This window comes from Scyliorhinus torazame, chromosome 4 (assembly GCF_047496885.1).
Source record: "Scyliorhinus torazame isolate Kashiwa2021f chromosome 4, sScyTor2.1, whole genome shotgun sequence".
Taxonomy (NCBI): Eukaryota; Metazoa; Chordata; class Chondrichthyes; order Carcharhiniformes; family Scyliorhinidae; genus Scyliorhinus; species Scyliorhinus torazame.
Genome location: NC_092710.1, coordinates 199201253 through 199218180, shown reverse-complemented (window position 1 = coordinate 199218180; position 16928 = coordinate 199201253). Strand labels below are relative to the sequence as shown.

At 50.8% G+C, this 16928-nt stretch overlaps 1 protein-coding gene across 6 annotated transcripts in view; it reads left to right on the top strand.

Annotated features, from left to right (window-relative positions):
• Positions 1–16928, top strand: part of rcan2 (regulator of calcineurin 2) — a 644130-nt gene that overhangs the window by 536427 nt on the left and 90775 nt on the right. The gene's annotated exons all lie outside the window — the stretch shown is intronic.

Sequence of the window (16928 nt, the reverse complement as noted above, 5' to 3'; positions counted from 1 at the left end):
AGACCTGCGTACTTGCTTACCACTGGCCAAGGTTTACGAAGCTCCAAGCAATAGGCCCCAGGCAGGTTAGGTGACCTGCAAATGAATCCCCACCTACAGGGGCCACACTACCACAGAGTGAGTCTCTCCTGGAATATGGTAACAGGACTTGGGGGTTAAAATAACCTAAGCCTGACACCAGCTTGGCCACGTGAGCTTGTTGCTCTTCCCACTCCCTCCTCCCAGTCCTTCACACTGCCCTCACACCCCGTGTTAAAATTGGGGCCCCCATATCTGTAAGGTACACCACACCTTCACATTTTTGAAGAGGAAAACAGCCTCACACATATGGCATTAACAGTGTTACTTAAAGCTGAAACTTAATTTCTGCCAATAAAATATAGTTCCTTCAAAAAGGAAATTTCCTGTTTCTATCTTGTAATAATGAGCTATTTTCATGCCAATTTGACTGCATTTCCCACTGTGTTTTGAAGAAATGCCCAATATAACTGGTTCACGATCTGAAAGAGTAATTACATCAGTTGAGGAGTCTTAAGTTTAACAGTACTTTGTCTTTGTACCTAATTTATATAGAAGGGAATAGATAACAATGTAAAGATAAATTGCAATACTGTGCATTGCCTTGCTGAGCATTGCACAATTAGAGGTGTCATTTTTCAGATAAAGACATTGAGGATAGTTTAAACCATGATAAAAGGGTAGGTAGGCCTGGGTCAGGTGGGCAGTTAAAATATTGAAAACATGAAGCAGGAATCCAAACTTGTCATGAATCCACCTAATTCTGTTTTGAATGGAGGGAGGGTGGGATTGGGCCCTGGGTGACGAATCTGCTCTGTGGAGGGGAGCCGCTTTCTGAAACCTTTAATGGAGCCTGGGTATCTTATAACAGGATCCTTATTTTGTTGGGCAGGTTTCCCAGAATGTGGGGAAACTGACAGGTAGAACGAAGTGGGAAGGCCTGAATCCGTCACATAAGTGTCCTTTTCTCTCCCTTGTGGCTGAGAAACAGAAGTGCTTCACGCTGATATAACAATCTATGTGTAAACAACCCCTCTCTCACAATCGCGCCGGTCCCCTCTCCCATCACTGTCCCGACCCACCACCCACCCACCATCTGTCACCCCCAATTTCCCACCCTCTCTGATTTCAATCTGACCCCCCCCCCCCCCCCCCCCCCCCCCCGCAATTTGTAACGCCTCCCCTCCCCTCCCAACCATACTTTGCTCACATCTCACCGAACACCGATAAACTCAACTCCCAGCAACCACTAACCCTACCCAATCCTTGACTGCGACCTTTTTTGGAGCATAGCTCCCACCTCCCTCAACCCAACAAACAGGAAAATCTGGCAATCTGGCTGACTTCCAAGTGGGGCATCTTTGTTTTTTAAAACACGCACTCTCTGGAGTTAAATGTTCATGGCATTTGGAGAGACCTGGGTTTCTGGGTTTCTTGAGCATTAACTTCCCCACCCAGCTCCAAAATGCCTCTCCAAAAATATTGGGACCATTAAATCAATCTGCAAGCCTGTTCAGGTGACTGTAAAAGAATCCGAGGTACTCGTCAATGAAGAGCAGGGCAGTTCTTCCAATGTGCCGGCCAATATATATTTCTATATTTCTCAACTAATAACATAAAAAAGAGCAGATTATCTGATCAGTCATCTCATTTTCTGTAACCTCATTTGGTGTGAATTGGTTGCTATATTTGTCTATAGATCAACAGTGACTATATTTAATCATAATTCATTGGATGTGAAATGCTTGGGGATGTCCTTGGCCACCAATATATCCTCCTTATTGCATACACAGGATTGGTAAATATACTCTGCACACATTATTTATCAGGCCACAGTTAGAATATTGGTCTGAATTTTCTTCTATCCTTTACTTATGACCCAGGGTTGTGCACGTTGGTGGGGCAGGCAGAAGCCCTACCTAGTTGTTGCGAAAAAGACCCAGCCCATTGAGTCCAGTTTGGACTCCTTACTTTAGGAAATGTATCAAGACCATGGCAAGGTTTCAGAAAGGATACATTAAAATTATATGCGAGGCTTTAATTATGAGAGCATACTAGAGAAACAGAGGTTCTTTTAAACAAAAAGAGGTTTCACGGAGTTATGATAAAAGTATTCAAAATTATAAAAGAATTTGATGCATCAATTTGGGGGAAAAAACGACATCCAATTACCAGAGAGCCAGTAATCTATCAGCAAAAAATGTAAGATTGTCACCAAAAGATTTTAGGGATTGATAAGGAGAATGCTCTTTTACACAGAGAATAGGTCAGACTTGAAAAGCCCAGCACAGCGGTAGAAGTACAATCCATAAAAGCTTGTAAAAGGAAGTAGATAAATATTTGAAAAGGAAAATTTTAAGAGGAAACAGCGAAAGGGCAGGGGATTGAAATCAAGTGGAAAACTCTTGCAGAGAGACTGCACGGACACAATAGGCCAATGGCCGCCTCCTGGGCTTCCATGATTCTATTCTATGATTTGCTCACATTTCCAAAATAAAATGAATGCCAGTACCAATTCATGCTTCTGTGATTGTGCTGGGAGTCAGTCAGCTTGCGGATATGTGATATTTAGAAAACTAAAATCATGTCCTTTATTTCAAAAGTTTACAGTACAGTGATTTATCCCATAATTAGAATTTTTAACGTTACCCTCATGGGGTGTAAAGCAAGCAATTTAGAGCAATGTTGATTCCCAGTGACACTTTTATTTACAAACTTAGAGTTTGTAGGTGGTTGTAATTTTTCATAGCGCCTTTGTACACAGTTGCCAGACACGCTCAGTGCAGATGGCTGCAGAACGCTCCTAATAATCGCACAGTACTGAGGAATTTTGTCATCTCATTGGAACAGCATTTTCTACAGCTCATTAAAATAATCTAAAATGATACGTGGATAGGTAGACCCAGCCAAGTAATCTTAATGCACTTAGGTTAATGAAAGATCCATCTCGAGACACTTTGACCCCAGAAATCTGCCAAGGTTGGTGGAGTCAGACTGGAGGTCCTTTCATTATCATACCAAAGCGGGCACCCATACCATTAAAGGCACATTTATTATTGGCAAAAAATCAGAAAGCAGGCAGCGACTTGAGAAGGGAGAGGAAAGCCAGTTCACTCCACCAGAAACGCGATAAACGGCAGCCACACCTTGTAACTGGTCTCAGTAATAAATACTTTCCAAAAGTATCACTCCCCTTTGGAGGTCCTGTTTCTGCCGACCCATATATCTAATTCCTGGCTGTTCTGCTGCACGCTGTTATTATTAAGGTGGGCATACGTCGGAACAGCTGATGTTTTCAGAGCCATTCGAAAATGTCATTATGCCATCTGACAGCTTGGGCGAAATTCTCCGGTATCGGCGCGATGTCCGCCGACCGGCGCCCAAAATGGCGCAAATCATTCGGGCATCGCGCCGCCCCAAAGGTGCGGAATCCTCCGCATCTTTGGGGGCCGAGCCCCAACCTTAAGGGGCTAGGCCCGCGCTGGACTAATTTCCGCCCCGCCAGCTGGTGGAAAAGGCCTTTGGTGTCCCGCCAGCTGGCGCGGAAATGACATCTCCGGGCGGCGCATGCTCGGGAGGCCGCTGACGGCATCCCCGCGCATGCGCTGTGGGGGAGTCTCTTCCGCCTCCGCCATGGTGGAGACCGTGGCGAGGGCGGAAGGAAAAGAGTGCCCCCACGGCACAGGCCCGCCCGCGGATCGGTGGGCTCCGATCGCGGGCCAGGCCACCGTGGGGGCACCCCCCGGGGCCAGATTGCCCAGCGCCACCCCCAGGACCGCGGAGCCCACCCGCGCCGCCTTGTCCCGCCGGTAAGGTAGGTGGTTCAATCTACGCCGGCGGGACAGGCATTCTAGCAGCGGGACTTCGGCCCATTCGGGACGGAGAATCGCGGGGGGGTGGGGGGGGGGGGGGCCGCCAACCGGCACGGCGCGATTCCCGCCCCCGCCAAATATCCGGTGCCGGAGAATTCGGCAACCGGCGGATGCGGGATTCACGTCAGCCCCTGGCGGTTCTCCGACCCGGCGGGGGGTCGGAGAATCTCGCCCCTTGTCTTTCCTACCGCAAATAGAAAAGAGGTAAATCCAACAATTTCAGTATCGACTTATCAAATATTTTATCCTATCTACCTCTTTGTATTCAAGAGTGCCTCACAAGTGTCTCAGACCAGCATCACTCACTTTCCTCAGTTACCCATGGGACGCTAGTAGCCTCACTGTAACCAGACCTTCAATGACACTAAGCTGGGTGAGCTGACTTCTACTCTCCATAACCTGCCTGCTTCATGAAAATAAGGCCAATATCAGGGATGCCTAGAGTCTTGCCATTCTCACGCAGACATTGTAACCTATGCCCTACATACATGCATAAAAATGGACAAGCCTGAATGTCTAGGCCACTGAGATGATGCATAAGAATGGCAGAGAAAACTGAAGTCATAGCTGCAGATCTTGGAGACATTGGGCACAAATTATGGGAAAAGTTTTTAAGTATCATTTGTGGGGGTTTTGCTGGGAGTTACCCGCAGGCAAGTTCCCCACCGCTATCTAATGACGTTTAGCGGGATTTAACTAAATGGGAACAAAGTCCCACAGCAAGCGCGTTTAGTCATGTGTTTCCTGGAGCTCGCAACGCTGAGAAACACAATGCTATGAAACGGCACCCAGGTTAGATAGGGGGCCTCAGCGGGGAATGCGCGGCCGAGGCTGCACATAGCTCTGTTTTGCGCATTGAGGAGCTCTGCTGGCCAGTGTTATATTACTGGGTCTAGTAATATGTATCATCAGTAGTTGATGTTGATTCTGATGGTGTGATCCTGAAGAAACCATGAGTCTTCAACTTAAGCAAACTAATTTATTTGAAGTAACGATTGATTATATCTGAGTTCGACACTCAACAGAACTATCTCTAGAAATCCATGGGCAGTGTTACCCCCCCCCCCCTACGTATGGGCATTACTCCCCCCCCCCCACAAGTAAGGACACCCTGCTATGGGATCCCTCGAGACCTCCCCTCTTCAGGCCGTCCCTCAAACCCCTTCCACGATTCCCCCCTTCCAGGAGCCCCACCTGGCACCCCACCATCCTTCATACCCCACTCCACCCTCTTTTCAGGGCCCCCTCAGGCCCTGACCCTTAGCAGTGCCGCCCTGGCACCCAGATACACTTGCACTGGCACCCTGGCAGTGATTCTGCTGGCTTGGCAATGCCACCTGAGCATCTTGGTAGTGCCAGGGTGGGAGTGCCAAAGTGCCCATGTTCCAACAGGAGGGCCAGTTGGCTGCCCTGCACTATCCCTGGCCCTCCACGGGCCTCAATGGCCTGGAAGACCCCCTCCCTCCGGAATGCTGTTCCGCCTGGTCCATGTTTGTGGATCTACTTGGGGAGATTAGCGAGGTGTTGCAACTGTCAGGAAGCCAACAGGAGGTTACACCCAGCATCTACAAGCGACATGGCTGGTAGATATCGCCCGTTGGGTGGAATTCCAACCCTGCACTTGCCGGTTAGCATGTCAGGCAGTGTGAACTCCAGGACAGTGGGCGGGTTCCTGCTTGGGCTTACAGCCTTGGAAGGATGGCACATCTACCAGGAAAGTTGGACACTGTAGGTGGGGGACCATGAAGACAACTCCATTTTGCGGTTTCTTCGAGAACATATAAATTTGAACAAATATCTGTGGCCATAGTTGCCAGGTCACTGACAGGGGTCATGTGTAGGAGGCCTCATGGGCACCAAGAACCTGCTGGTCTTTGGCCTCAGTGGGGGCCCCTCCAGGCATTAGGAAGATCCCAGCTGTTGGAATAGCTGCCTGGACGCCCAGCCAAACATACATAATGAGGCTTGGCTAACAGCCCAAACAGCTATTACAATATAATAGCACCTGTGCCCTAGAGGAGTCATTTGGTTGATTGACAGTTCTGACAGAGTCTCTGACCTTAGCAGTCAAATTCAGTGTTTGCAGGATAAAGAGAGGCTGAGGGCTGGAGGGCCACCGTGTTTTTTCTTTTCACTGGGACAAAGTCCCACAGCATTAAGATTGGGATTTTAAACAGCTGCCTCTGCACTCCTTCACGGGTCGGCTGGCCCGATTCTAGCTCACACTGACCCCAGCAATGAAGATCCCACCTTTACGAACATCTTATCCGGACATGGGTGGACTGAACCAGGAATTTTCCAACGACCCGTCTCGAGGATGGAAATCTAGGTCATGAAGTCTGGCATGTACCAGATCCTGTCCTGTGACTCATGTTGCTAAAATGAAAACTGTTTTGGATTTGAAAGTCTTAGGAGTGGGCTATGGGAACACTTCAGTAAAGCTCATTGCTTGTTGACCTGAAAGAGTGACCTTCTTGCGAAAATGTAAGTATGGGTAGCTGTACAGCTTCCTATTGATTTGCAACTAAATCTTTCAGTACTTCAGGCCAGTCTCAACTGACATGTTAGCTTTCAGACTTTACCCACAAGAATCAAACCTTCAAATAGATGTTGCAATTTTATAAAAGAGACACTGCTCTGTTGTGCAGTGGTTATGGTACTAGAATAGCAATCTTATTAGGTGAGTTCAAATCCCATAATGCCAAGTTATAATGGACTTCAATAAATCTAGCAATTTCTGGGCTGCCACCAAGAAAGCATAACCACAAAAACTGGCAGGTTGTTAAAAACTCAACTCTTTGTGCAAGGAAAGGAAACTGCCACTCCTGCTGCCAAATCTGGTTTACATGGGTATGCAGTCCACATGATGTGGTTGATCTTTAGTAGCCCTTGGAGCAGCACACTGAGCTGTAAAAAAAAAAAGATCCGTATCAAGAAACAGGGCCAACACTATTTCCTCAGCAACCAGAGGTAGATAATAAATACGACTTTACCAGCATTTTCCACCTCCTGAGAGCAAAAAAAAAAGTAACATAGATATACATGGAGGGCACAAGGAAAAAGGCAATTCTTTCCTTGATGATGCCACATGGACGGAATGTGATAATGGGCGTGATTCTCCGGAAAGATTTCTCAGTGTTATAGTGAGCAGGAACTGCCGTGGGCTTCTCGACGCTCGACCCAGCGAGGCCGGCAACGTTAATTGGTCTACTTAACGAGGCTGCAAGGGCTTCTTGCCGCAAACAAAGCCTTGCCAGCCGATTCACCTGCTTTGGGCTTGCCAGCCCCCCTGCTAACAAAGTCGAGCAGCACTTAAACAAGTTCTTGCACAGCAACCCCAGCCAGCTCGCAACATTGGCGCCCAGGAGACCGGCCCCAAGATTCGGGGATGCAGATCTGGCCAGGCTTCTAGACGCAGTGGAGGCCAGGGGGATGTCCTGTTCCCCAAAGGGTGCCGGAGGGTCAGTCACAGGGTAGCCAGTGCTGCCTGGGACGAGGTGGCGGCAGAGTTCATCCTCCAGCCCCTGCTGGTCCGGTGCCACCTCATCATCCTCAGCCCTGTCTTCCTCCTCCTCCTCCTCGGTGGCTACACATTCCTCATCACCAATCTCCAGCTCGCCGCCCCGCTGCTGTGTGAGGTTGTGGAGGTAACAGCAGATCACCACAAAGCGGGCGACCTTCAGGGCGGAGTACTGCAGGGCACCACCAGAGCGGGCGAGGCATGGGAACCACATCTTGAGGAGTCCGATGCACAGCTCGGGTGGCCACATGGGCATCGTTGTACGGGTTTCCGCTTCGGTCTCTAGCCTCTGTACTGGCATCATTAGCCAGGTCCTTGGCGGGTACCTGAAGAGCCAACCACCCATCCTGGAGTTGACCTCGAAAAGGGCCGGGATGACCGACTGCCCCAGGATGTAGCTGTCACGGGCGGTCCCCGGGAAGCGTGTACACACGTGCATGATCTTCATGTGGTGGTCGCACAAGCTGTGTGTTCAGGGAGTGGAACCCCGTTCTGTTAACAGAGGGCACCCCAGATGGCCTGGTGTGTGCAGGGCCACATGTGTGCCATCTATTACCCCCTGCACCTGGGGCATCCCAACGATGACGGCAAAACCTGCTGCCCAGGCTTGGTCCATGTCAAAGTTGAAGTAGTTTTCCGCCTGGGCAACCAGGGCATCTGTGACCTGTTGGGTGCACCTGTGGACTGTGTCCTGTGAGATACCACACAGGCCCACAGGCACAGTCCATGAGGACATGGCACAGGTGTCGCACTATCTCCTTGTTGAGGCGGAGCCTCCTGCGGCATGCGCTGTCTGCTAGCGCTACCCATTTCAGTGGTATGCTCTACGGCCCCCATCCAGCACCCTCCTGTAGGGGTAACCGTGGGTCAGATGCCCCGCCGGTTATGGAGAGGGTAGGGTGCGTGGGTTGGAGGTGGGGTGGAGAGAGTGGTTGAGTGTGGGGGGGTTGGGGCACCCATACAGTCGGTGTCACTCTGTACAACTATGGCCAAGGTGGGCAGTCAGTGGGTTATGCAGCAAGATTGCTGCCTTGTATGCCGCAGCAATGGCGGTCTGTGCCTGGGCACCGCTTTGGTCCTGGGGGTCTACCGAATTCCATGGCTCATCCCCTGGTCATTCCGCCACCCCCCCCCCCCCCCCGCCCCGCTACTCTCCCTGGTCCTAGCAGATGTCCGTTCTCCCCCACCCCCTCAGCCAGCCGTGCCAGCAACAGAACTTGCAGCCCATTGTCGTGCCTCTGGCAACATGTCCTAATGTCCTACCTCCTCGCTCCCTCAGCAGCCATTAACATGATTGCCCTCACAATCCTCCTCCAATCCCTCTGCTGTCTCTCCCTGGGATATCCCTCAGTTTCTTTCACCTTTACCTCTCTGTTTATACCCACATTGTTACGCTCAAAGTTCCTCATGGCCCACTTTTCTTTCTGATCTTCATGCTATGCCTCATTCGATATCATCTGCACTCATGGAGTCAGCTTCCACATATACATTGATGACATCACTTCTCTTGACCACTCAAGGACATGTGTGATGACTGCTTGTACAATATCCCATCTTGGATGAGCTGCAATTTCCAACCAAAGCCGACTTCCTTGCCGTCTGGCCCCATGGAATCAGTTCCATTCCTTTCCTTTACCAAGTGCCTGAGGCAGAATCAGAGGTGAAATTCTCCGGTATCGGCGCGATGTCCGCCGACTGGCGCCCAAAACGGCGCAAATCAGTCGGGCATCGCGCCGCCCCAAAGGTGCGGAATGCTCCGCATCTTGGGGGGGCCGAGCCCCAACCTTAAGGGACTAGGCCCGCGCCGGACTAATTTCCGCCCCGCCAACTGGCGGGAAAGGCCTTTGGTGCCCGCCAGTTGGCGTGGAAATGACATCACCGGGCGGCGCATGCGCGGGAGCGTTAGCGGCTGCTGACGGCATTCCCGCGCATGCGCAGTGGAGGGAGTCTCTTCCGCCTCCGCCATGGTGGAGACCGTGGCGAAGGCGGAAGGGAAAGAGTGCCCCCACGGCACAGGCCCGCCCGCGGATCGGTGGGCCCCGATCGCGGGCCAGGCCACCGTGGGGGCAGCCCCGGGGCCAGAACGCCCCGCGCCCACCCCAGGACCCCAGAGCCTGCCTGCGCCGCCTTGTCCCGCCAGTAAGGTAGGTGGTTTAACCTACGCTGGTGGGGCAGGCATTTTAGCAGCGGGACTTCGGCCCTTACGGGCCAGAGAATCACGGAGGGTGGAGGGGGGCCGCCAACCGGCACGGCGCGATTCCCGCCCCCGCCGAATATCCAATGCCAGAGAATTCGGCAACCAGCGGGGGCGGGACTCACGTCAGCCCCCAGCAATTCTCCGACTCGGCGGTGGGGTCGTAGAATCTCGCCCCAGATGTCAAAACCCTAGCATCCTATTTGACCTTGAGCTGAGCTTCTGGCCTGTGCATCACAAAGACTGCCTTTTTCCATGTCTGCAACATTGCCTCTCCTCAACTCGCATTCATTGTAATTTCTAGACTTTACTATCCCATTGCTTTACTAGCCTGCATTTCATCCTCAACCCTCCTAGCCACATTCTGCCCGACATTATTTTCCCATTGTCTCCATCCCCATTGACCTGTGTTACCTCCCAGTTCCCAAATGCCTAAAGTTTTAATTGTTTATCCCTGCATTTAAATCCTTTCAAGACCTCACTAGTCCTTAGCTCTGTAACCTCCTTCACCCCTACCACCCTTACCAAATTCCCTTTCCCTCACTGGCCTTTATGCAACTCTCCCTCTTGTGTGTAGTTTTGGTGCCTTATCTGAGGAAGGATGTTCTTGCTATGGAGGGAATGCAGCAAAGGTTTACCAGGCTGATTCCAGGGATTGTGGGACTGTCATATGAGGAGAGACTAAATCGGTCAGGTATATACTAATTTGAGTTTAGAAGAGTGAGCGGGGATCTCAAAGAAACTTACAAAATTCTAACAGGATTAGACAGGGTAGATTCAGAAAGAATGTCCCCGATGGTGGGGGAGTCCAGAACTAGCGGTCATAATTTGAGGATAAGGGCTAAATCTTTTAGGACTGAGGGGAGGAAAAATCTCTTCACCCTCTTGGGGCTAAAGGGATCAAGGAATATGGGGGAAGCAGGCTCTGTATTGAACTTGATGATCAGCCATGATAAGCAGGCTCGAAGAGTCGAATGGCCTCCTCCTTCTTCTACTTTCTATGTATGTTTCCATGTATTATCCTATCATTGGTGACTATAGTTTCATCCATTTAAACTCCACACAGTGGAATTCCCTTCCTATAGCACCCACCTCACAACCTCAATCTTTCTGATGAAGACTCTACTTAAATTCCTCTCTAACCACCCACCTACTATCACATTTAGCTAGATGTCGATATTTTGATTACACCTCTCCGAAATGCCTTACGACATTTTTTATATTGACTGCAAGTTTGTTGCTGTTTAAAATCATGTTATGACAGGGGTGGTGGAAGACCATGGGCGGGATTCTCCGACCCCCTGCCGGCGATTCTCCGGCCTGCGATGGGCACTCCTATGCCAGTCCCGCCGGCGTAAATTGAACTAGGTCCCTTACCGGCGGGACCTGACAGCGCGGGCGGGCTCTGGGGGGGGGGGGGGGGGCGCGCGGGGCGATCTGGCACCGGGGGTTGCCCCCACGGTGGCCTGGCCCACGATCCGGGCCCACCTATCCGCGGGCGGGCCTGTGCTTTGGGGGCACTCTTTTCCTATGCGCCGACCGTCAGCCTCCACCATGGCCGACGCGTAGGAGAATCCCGCCCCGTGTCATTATTATGGATTCATTGGCCTAGGAGGTATTTTTTCTGACAGCAGATATCAGACCATTTACCCCTCTAGTCTTAGAAAGGGGCCAGTGTGAAACAGTATGATGTATTGCTCCAGTATCTCTATACCTGTGGGAGCATCAGGAGAAAGACCCGCCTCTACGCACCAGTGGTCAGATCACATTTCCCAGTTCCAACTTCAGAGACCACGCTTAGTTTCAATGTTGCACTTTCAAAGTACTAACACTTCAGTGGATTGGATTAATGGTAACAGCATGAGACGATTTAAAAAATAAATCTTGCAACAATAAGTTCTGTCCTCGGTTTTGCTTGCCCTCGAGCACGCACTGAGTGCCAAATGTTATTCCAAAGTTCTGATTCATATAAACCTATTTATAAAGTGATATTTGTTGGCACCATAAAAATCTTGTGCAACTGGAAATATCCTATTAGAATAATGCCAGACTCACACAAGAGGGACATGCATTTTGTTTGCTCAGATTTGTACTTGATTTGATTTACAGTGACAGGCATCAGACCCAAAAAACAAACAAACGAATTGAATAGCAATCTGTTAAAAGACATTTGATTAAGGTCAACATTTAGTTACAATGCTGCATTCCAAGCAGTAAAGGTAGAGGAAAATATTGACTGTGTGCAATATTCAATAAAAATACATTTAGTTTGATTCAGAACATTCTTTCTGTTATCCTCTAAAAGCTCTGTTGAAAAACACGACATCAAAACCTGTTTGAGGAAGTAAGTGAAACTCTACTTCACATACACATAATTCAAAAATATTATACAGCATTTGACACAATTTTAATTGTGGACTTTGAGAGGAGTAAAAGAGGTGTTGAGCTGTTTTAAAAAATTATTCTTCAAACTTAACTGCAACTGCTTCAAGGGAGATTAAACTATTTAAATTAAAAAATTTTAAACATCCATTCTCAATCGTGTTAAAAATAGAGCATCAAGTAGGGTTGCTGGGGCTCAGGCAATTGTGCAGGGAAGACGGGCCAGCGGGTTTATGTTTTTGTTTTCTGTTGCGTTTTGGGTGTGTACCCTGTGTAGGGGGCTGTCTCACGAGCACTAACGTGCAGGTTGGTGAATGGGAGCGGAGCGGGGTGAGGGGCTGCGATTTCTTGGACCTGGTTAGATGAGGTTCAATGAGTCTAGCTTGTTTGATTGGTGGGGGAGGGGGTTAGCAGGGGTGGCAGGCAGTCTGTGAGCTCGGTGGGGAGGGGCAGAGAGCGGATGAGGGGTTTTGCGGGCGGGGTTTCGAGAGTCACAGATGAATATGTGGAGTTCAATGGGAATGGGATACTTTCATTTTCTGTTCTATTTGAGGCATTGAATGCAGTGATTCGAGGGGAAATTATTTTGCGTAAGGCACACATGGACAGGTAGGCTAGGAAGGAGTGCCAGAAGTTAGTTGATGACATATTGGAAATGGACCGTAGACATTTGAGTGACCCAAACTGTAAATCCTGGCAAGCAGGGAAAAGCTGTAAATGCAGTTTGACTGTTATCTACGGATAGGCTGGTGCGCCAGTTGCTGCGCCTGAGGGGGCTGACCTATGAATATAAGGAGAAATCCAGCTGTCTCTTGGGCCACCAGCTAAGGTGGCAGGCGGCCTCTCAGAGACTATCCAAATCAGGGAATCAGATGGCAAGCTGGTTTCTGCCCCGGATAAAGTGAATGAGGCATTTTGGACCTTTTATTAGAAGCTTTACAGGTTGGAGCCGCCAGAGGAAGAGTTTGGAGTGACAGTGTTTTTAGAGGGCTTAGAGTTCCCCGACGTGGGGATCTGGGTGGCTTGAGGTTGGGCTCGACTCCGTAAGGTGAATCATACTAGCCTGGTGAATAGGCCAAATCTGACCTACAAAGATGGGACAACCTTCTTTTGTCCCTGGTGGGGTAGGAATCAGTCAATGAAGATGAACATTTTGCTAGGATTTCTATTTCTAATTCAGTGTCTTCTGGTCTTTCTTCCCAAATCATTCTTTGGGTGGTGGAACGGTTAATATCAGCCTTCATATGAGCAGGTAAATCTACGAGGATTCGGAGGGTTGTTCTACAGAGGGATAGACAGTCGCGAGGTCTCGTGCTGCTGAACCGCTTTTTATTACTGGCCTGCTAATGCAGAGGTGTTGGGCTGGTGTGGGGACCCGGGGTACCTGGGTGCAGATGGAGTCTGGGCCATGCAGGGGGTCCAGTTTGGGTGCACTGGGGGAAGCTTCTCTTCCGTTCACACCATCAAAGTACTCGTTGAACCCGGTGGTTGTCTCCACTCTGAAAATAAGGAGGTAACTCCATCAACATTTTAAACTCGGGTCAGTATAAGGCTGGCCCCCATTTGTGCTGAACACTTGTTTGAGCCGGTGAGATTGGATGCCACAATTGGAATGTGGAAGGGGCTGGAGAGATTATGTGACCTATTCCTGGATGGGCAATTTGCCAGCCTGGAGAAATTTAAAGTGAAGTTTGGACTCTCAGGGCCCGGATTCGTTTAGGTACCTTCAGGTACAAAATTTTGATAGACGAGCATTCCCGGCATTCCCATATGTGCCACCATCCTCCTTGATAGAGAGGATCCTTTTGTGCGTGGGGTCGGAGGAGGGCAATATGTCCAGTATATATGGGTGGATTCTGGTGGAAGTGGAAGGGGTGAAAGCCAAGTGGCAGGAGAAACTGGATCTCATATTGGAGGATGAGGTGTGGAGTGAGGCACTTTGTAGGGTGAATGCCATGTCCTTGTGTGTGAAGCTGAGTTTGATCCAACTTAAGGTAGTGTTTAGGTCACACCTTACCAGAGCTAGAATAGATCTGTTTCTGCTGGGGCCGAGGACAGGTGCGAGTGCTGTTCTAGGGTGCCAGCTAACCATACGCACATGTTTTGGTCTTGTCCAAAACTGCTGGGCTTTTGGGCCTCCTTTTACAACAACATGTCAGCGATTCTGAACATCAAGATGTCCCTTAATAGCCATATTCGGGAATGGGACTTGCTGGAGCTGCCGAAAGGTGATGGGGGCAGATGGTTTTGCCTTCACCTCGCTGATCACTCGGAGGTGAATCCTGTTGGAATGGAGGTTGGCAACTCTGCCCAATGCCTCGGCTTGGCTCGGTGACTTAATGGAGATCTTGCCTTACACCTGGAGAAGGTTAAATACACCGTGAGGGGGTCAGTTGAAGGGTTCTGCCGGCGATGCCAACTGTTTATCAAGGAGTTGGGCACTGTTAGCTGCTGGGTGGGGAAAGGGGGGGGCTTGTTCCTCCCACGATGGGGGGCGGGGTGTTAATTGTTGGAGGGGGCCCTTTTTTCTTTATTTGGTTGATGGGGGTATGGGTTATGTGATTTGGCTTGTTCACTTTTACTGTTGTTGTTTCTACTTTTGTACTTAATAAACTGAAAAAGGTTAATAAAAATATATATTTTAAAAATAGAGCTTCATTTTATGCAGCACAGTGGTTAACACAATTGCTTCACAGCTGCAGGCTCCCAGGTTCAATTCCCGGCTTGGGTCACTGTCTGTGCGGAGTCTGCACGTTCTCCCCATGTCTGCGTGGGTTTCCTCCGCGTGCTCCGGTTTCCTCCCACAGTCCAAAGAAGTGCACGTTAGGTGGATTGGCTGTGTTAAATTGCCCTTAGTGTCTGTAGCGCACAATGACTTACGAGAGAGACGAGTAGTGATGAAGTCGATGAGGCTTTATTAAGCGAGACTTGTCCCCAGCAGTTCAGCAACAGAATGAAGCGGCGGGGAGAAGCTCGGGTTCTTATACTCTGCCTTCAGGGCGGAGCCAGGAGTCAACAGCCAACAAGGACCCGGGATCTGTCAGCCAATAGCATCACGGCTTCACAGTCCCACATGACCCCTAATACATACCACCACATTCACCCCTTGTTAAAAAGGAACCCGGCGGGGTGGTGGTTCGCATGGTGGTAGGGGTTTACAAGGCTGGTCCTGAGAGGAAAATTTTGGGCATGTTACTACAGTTTTAGCCCTACACTGGGCTATGTACAAAGTTTGTGAAATTATTTACAATATTAGTAAGAGAAAAAATTTTTTTTTTTTGTTACAATCCAACAACATTCTTGGTCTCACGCCGAAGCCACGAGTCGAGCGGGCGGTCTGGTCTTCCTCGTCGATCGCCTCAGCCCCGGTGGTGGTGCAGGTGCTTGTTCAGGCGTTGTCGTCTCCGGGAGCGTTTCGGTGTTCGTTCCTGTTTCACTCCTGGGTGGGCACGGGAGGAGGACCGTTCCTCCCGGGAAGGGGGCGGTCGTGGGGTGCACCGGTGGTAGGGAGGGGATGATCGGTGTCGGGGGGGTGTGTGTGTTGCCGGCGGGCGCCAGGTCCCGCAGGGAGACCGTGTCCTGTCGGCCGTCGGGGTATGCCACGTAGGCATACTGCGGGTTCGCGTGGAGAAGGTGAACCCTCTCGACCAACGGGTCCGATTTGTGCGCCCGCACGTGTTTCCGGAGCAAGATGGGTCCTGGGGCCGCCAGCCAGGTCGGCAGCGACGTTCCGGAGGCGGACTTCCTGGGGAAGACAAGGAGGCGCTCATGAGGCGAATGGTTAGTGGTGGTACATAGCAGCGACCGGATGGAGTGGAGAGCGTCCGGGAGGACCTCCTGCCACCGGGAAACTGGGAGATCCCAGGACCGTAGGGCCAGTAGGACGGTCTTCCAGACCGTGCCGTTCTCCCTCTCTACTTTCCCGTTCCCCCGGGGGTTGTAGCTGGTCGTCCTGCTCGAGGCTATGCCTTTGCTGAGCAGGAACTGGCGCAGCTCATCACTCATGAAGGAGGACCCCCTGTCGCTATGGATATGTGCGGGGCAACCGAACAGTGTGAATATGGTGCCAAGGGCTTTAATGACTGTGGCCGCTGTCACGTCGGGGCAGGGGATGGCGAAGGGGAAACGGGAGTACTCGTCCACCACGTTCAGGAAGTATGCGTTGCGGTCGGTGGAGGGGAGGGGCCCTTTGAAATCCAGACTGAGGCGTTCAAAGGGGCGGGAAGCCTTGATCAGGTGCGCTCTATCCGGCCTGAAAAAGTGCGGTTTGCACTCCGCGCAGATGTGGCAGTTCCTGGTGACTGTACGTACCTCCTCCACAGAGTAGGGGAGGTTGCGGGACTTTATGAAATGGTAGAACCGCGTGACCCCCGGGTGGCAGAGGTCCTCGTGGAGGGCTTGGAGACAGTCTATTTGTGCATTGGCACATGTGCCGCGGGATAGGGCATCGGACGGGTCGTTCAGCTTTCCGGGACGGTACAAGATCTCGTAGTTGAAGGTGGAGAGCTCGATCCTCCACCTTAAGATCTTGTCATTTTTAATTTTGCCCCGCTGTGCATTATCGAACATGAAGGCTACCGACCGTTGGTCGGTGAGGAGAGTGAATCTCCTGCTGGCCAGGTAATGCCTCCAATGTCGCACAGCTTCCACTATGGCTTGGGCTTCCTTTTCCACTGAGGAGTGGCGGATTTCTGAGGCGTGGAGGGTTTGGGAGAAAAAGGCCACGGGTCTGCCCGCTTGGTTAAGGGTGGACGCCAGAGCTACGTCGGATGCGTCGCTCTCGACCTGGAAGGGGAGGGACTCGTTGATGGCGCGCATCGTGGCCTTTGCGATATCCGCTTTGATGCGGCTGAAGGCCTGGCAAGCCTCTGCCGACAGAGGGAAGGTCGTGGTCTGTATTAGCGGGCGGGCCTTGTCTGCATACTGGGGGACCCACTGGGCG